Source organism: Coregonus lavaretus (genome assembly GCF_964263955.1).
Source record: "Coregonus lavaretus genome assembly, contig: HAP1_SCAFFOLD_310, whole genome shotgun sequence".
NCBI classification, from domain to species: domain Eukaryota; kingdom Metazoa; phylum Chordata; class Actinopteri; order Salmoniformes; family Salmonidae; genus Coregonus; species Coregonus lavaretus.
In genome coordinates, this window is record NW_028161862.1 from 522471 (window position 1) to 527140 (window position 4670).

Genomic DNA, 4670 nt, shown 5'->3' on the forward strand with positions numbered 1-4670 from the left:
GGCTGGACAGTTTCTACCGTTTAGGACCTTTGTGGGTAAAGGTAAAGGTGGGGTATAGCAGCAGCAGTTCCTCTGAAGTCCAGTATCTGCTGGAAGGACACCTGGTGGTACGAGAGGATGAGTGTGGCCAGCCAGCCTGTTGTGCCTCCCCCTCTCCCTCCCTCCCTCCATTTCTCTCTCTCCATCTGCAGGACTCTTAAGGCTCCTGTGCGGACTGTCTCGGCTCGTGCCCTCCCAAAGCTGGCTGTGGTGATTTAAGACACGGTGTGTATGTGTGGATTTGTTTGTGGCCTCTGCCCCACTTCACTGTCCATCCGCCTGCCCTTGGCTCCCCTCCTGGGCAGCGACCACCACCCCCCTCAGTATGTCTCTGAGTCGTTGAGTTCCTCATCCTTGTAGAAGCCTCCATCGTGGTCGCGGTGGCCGATGTTGTTGAAGCTGCAGTAGGAGCTGTGCTCGCTGCGCAGCACGGGCAGGCTGTCGAAGGTCACACTCTTGGAGGGGCTGGTGGTGTAGTGGTTAATGGCACTGAAGGACAGGCTGGGCGCCGGGTTGCAGGGGGACACGGGCATCATGGTGGCCAGGATCAGCGCCAGGCAGTCCGCCACGTCTTTGTTGGGGGCGCAGGCCAAGGCAGGCGTGTAACCTGAGGGGTTCAAACAGAACAGCAGAGGGTCACTTCAGGAGCATCACCGTTTACTATAACACTTTTGGTGAAAAACATGAAATAACAGCAGGCTAGGAGATACAAAGTTAAGACAATAACCAAGCAGTGGACTAGAGAGAAACATTTGTGGACACATTGAGAAGAGAAGTACAGAAGAAAACGGTGTTAGCGTTATGGATCTTACCATTGTCATCGACTGCTAGCACGCTAGCACCCTTCACTAGTAGCTCCTGAACCACCACCGTCAGACCATTTCTGGCTGCAACGTGTAACGGCCTGAGGAGAAAGTACCGTCAGATTAGCCAGCAGCAAATGAGGATACCTCCCAAATGCCAGACTATTCCCTATATAGTGCACTTCTTCTAATTCTTCTGGCCCAATTAATACAGCTGAACCATACGTACGTCTGTAAGGCTGCGTTAGTCGAGTTGATGAGGTTCCTGTCTGTAATCTTCTCCAATATCAACAAAGCACTGGTTTCATGCCCCTTTAAAAACCAGAGTCAAACATGTCAGACCAAAATTTCAACCAGAGAGAGCCAACTGTTCAGATGAACGTCATCTTCATGTGGGGATGCTCACCTTACTGCAGGCCAGATGAAGAGCAGTGTTCTTGACTGCATCCTGCAGGGTGAGCTCTGCTTTGGCACTGCTCACCAACAGCTCTGACACAGACAGAGAAACATAAAGAAACTCAATTAGGAAATGAAGCGACTTATTAAAATGTAAAACAGACATGTTGAACTTAAGCCGGCTGGGCGAGGCAAAGCGGAGGAGAGGGGGCTGCGTACCGACAGCGTTGGTTTGTCCGTTCTCAGCAGCCATCATGAGGGAGGTCTTCCCGGAGGCATCGGGGGAGTTGACCTGGGCGTTGTGGCCTAGCAGCAGCTGAAGACACTCCACGTGGTCCGTGAAAGCCGCCGCATGCAGGGGGGTCCTGGAGAGAGAGGAAACTTATTTCACCGATATCATGTAGGACTGTTATAAACAAGTTTGTTCAATTAACCCTGTTTATACCATAGAAATATAAAATTAATTTAATTTTAATTTTAATTTATTTATCAGACGCTCTTATCCAGAGCGACTTACAGGAGCAATTAGGGTTAAGTGCCTTGCTCAAGGGCACATCGACAGATTTTTCACCTAGTCGGCTCGGGGATTAGAACCAGCGACCTTTCGGTTACTGGCACAACGCTCTTACCCACTACACTACCTGCCGCCCTAAAATCACTAATAGATGTATTAAAAGTAATCTACAATCCCTCATCCAACCCCAGAGGTCATTTTATTCCCAAGACAACATTATTCTCCAGAAGAAAAGGACTTTGTCATGTGCTGTAGTTACCGGTTCTTGGTGTCAGTGGCGTTGACAATGGCCGGCCCCAGAGTGTCAATCAGCATCTCTGCAGCCCCCTCGTTGTCATTGATCACAGCACAGTGGAGGGGGCTGAACGAGTTGCCCTCGGTGACATATGCTATGACAAAGTCCTGTTTCAGTGTAAGGTCCTCCACTGAGAGTCATAACCCCTAATTCTGTTGTAGTCTTGTTCATTCCCCCACATGGCTCCGTCCACACCAATCGAATGCTTTTCAAGCCACAAGAGGGAGTGAATGAGTGTACACTTCATGGAGGAGAGAACAGAGCTACAGTCCAGTTAGTCAGTACGTATCGTTGTATGTAGGGGTGTAACGATCCATCTACTACATCGATGTATCGATTTATATTCCTATGATCCAACTACATCGATCTGTGCTCGGTGAGTTGGCCTTTTGGACAACATATATCACTCTAACATCGTTTTAAAATGTAATAAATCGATTGTATCGATACTAGGAAATAACCCATTGGATTTAAGCACGTCAGACTTTATATGGATGTTTTTTCTTAGCACTTTTAATGATAAAGGCTTTAAACATTACTCGATTCAGTCTGCCTATCCGTGACGTCATCGCCCCACGCCAGCAGCAGCGCAAAGGCGCAAAGACAACAAAACATAGCATGGCGGACGACAGAGGAGAAGCCGACGAGCGAGAAATTATCAAGCCACCATTGCGGTCCTTACAAGAAACAGGAATCTAGGAAACTTCACCTGCACTGTCCAGTATCCAGGTATTTATTTCAGTCACACTGGTTGAATTTTTGGCTAAAAGGTTACTGAATCGATTTCAAGTCACTGAATCGTTTCGGATCGTATCGTTCTAAATGAACCAATATCGTCCTTGAATCGTATCGACAACCACGAATCGTGATACAAATCGAATCGTTACACCCCTAGTTGTATGGCCTGCCTAATTCAGGGACATGTTTACGGTGCTGAAGAGAGAAAATCAGAAAATATCTAGTGTTCCGTTAGTCCAGTACGTACCGATGTAGCAGGCCCAGTGTAGTGGCGTGTAGCCCTGGTTGTCTGTGATGACGGGGAGGGTCTCCACTGACTGGGCGGCGTGTAGGAGTCCCCCCAGCACCCCGATGTGTCCGGATGCCGCCGCCAGGTGGACAGGGGTCCGCCCCTTACAGTCCCGAACCAGGAAGCTGGCGCTGTGCTGCAGCAGGGCCTCCACACACTCCTCATGACCCGTCAACGCCTGGGAGGAAGGGCAGGGAGACAAGAATGGATTTGAATAACTAATAATCAATGATATAATAATGAATCATCAATTATTACAAATGATGTCTGGAGGCAGGTCCCCCTACAGGGATGAATACACCACTACCCATGGACAACTACTTTTCTGAAGATAATATGTATATTTGAGCCTCCCCGTCTCTTTCTGTGTGTGAGCGTATACAGCCAGCTCTCCTCCTCACCCCTCTGTGTAGCGCTGTTCTGCCCCACTTGTCTTTGGCTTCTACGCTGGCTCCCTTGTTGAGCAGTGAGTACACACAGTCTGTGTGTCCGCTCAGCACTGACAGCATCAGAGGGGTTCTGATACACAAGACAACAAGGTCATATTACAAACTGGTAATAACCAGGCTGAGTCCCAAATGCCAACCTATTCCCTATATGGTACACTACTTTTGACCCGAGCCCATAGGGTTCTGGTTTAAAGTAGTGCACCAAGTAGGGCATAGGGTGCCATTTGGGACGTAGAACTAGTGTCAAAATCTCTTTATTTCAGGAATTGTATCCAAAACCCAATTGACTTACTGTCCATTCCCGTCTTGAACGTCCACTGGACTCTGGAGGTCAGCATTTCCAATCAGCAAACGCAAACACTCCGAATGACCGTTGGTAGCTAGAGGAGGATAAACAGAGAGGATATAAGAATGTGAGATGATTGACCGTTGGTAGCTAGAGGAGGCTAAACAGAGAGGATATGAGCTGATTGCTGGACGACTATTACCTTCACATGAACAGACAGATTTCTAGAACAGTGGTATTGGTAGATGACATCCTCATGATGTTAACACAGCAGATAAAACATTTTGGGGCTGAGGCCCTCGAAGCCTGTCACCTGCTAGCTGTGTACCTGGCTCTGGATAGAAGTCCCCCTGTGCACTGATCTAGGATCAGCTTACCCTCCCCAGATCCTCAGCAATAATGACAAAAAATGACCTTAGATCAGTGTGTAGTGGGCATTTTCACACTATGCTATATAATATCCCTAGAGTGGACATTGGCGTCCTAGCAACATGACCAAACAAATGTCCATCTTGGTAAGGAAAACTTTTGAATTACAGAATCTCTAGGTCTTACGTGATATCCTATGCGTACCTGCAGCGTGGATGGGGGTCCTCTTCAGGGTGAAGTCTTTAACCAGGATGGAGGCTCCCTGGTTGATGAGGACGTCAACACACTCCACATGGCCTTTAAAGGCAGCCAGGTCCAGAGGGGTGCGCCCCTGGCTGTTCCTCACGTCTAGATCCAGCAGAGACTGAACCAGGACCTCCATAGCATGGTGGTGGCCGTGGTACGCCTGAATGGAAACAAACACACAGTCTGAAGCAAAGTCCAGTGGTATGCCTGAACAGATATACACTCCTAATATAATCAATGTCCTAT

General features: G+C 48.4%; 2 long non-coding RNA genes across 2 annotated transcripts; both read right to left on the bottom strand.

The window, feature by feature from the left end:
- Window positions 1-561: 561 nt before the first annotated feature.
- On the bottom strand, window positions 562-1083 carry LOC311119984. Its single transcript, XR_014612059.1, has 3 exons — window positions 1072-1083; window positions 852-943; window positions 562-646 (listed from the first exon to the last, which is right to left on the bottom strand). It is a non-coding gene; the product is annotated as an uncharacterized lncRNA (long non-coding RNA).
- Window positions 1084-3494: 2411 nt separating this feature from the next.
- LOC311119986 lies at window positions 3495-4422 on the bottom strand. The gene is made up of 3 exons (XR_014612061.1): window positions 4383-4422; window positions 3816-3903; window positions 3495-3593 (listed from the first exon to the last, which is right to left on the bottom strand). It is a non-coding gene; the product is annotated as an uncharacterized lncRNA (long non-coding RNA).
- Window positions 4423-4670: the final 248 nt, after the last annotated feature.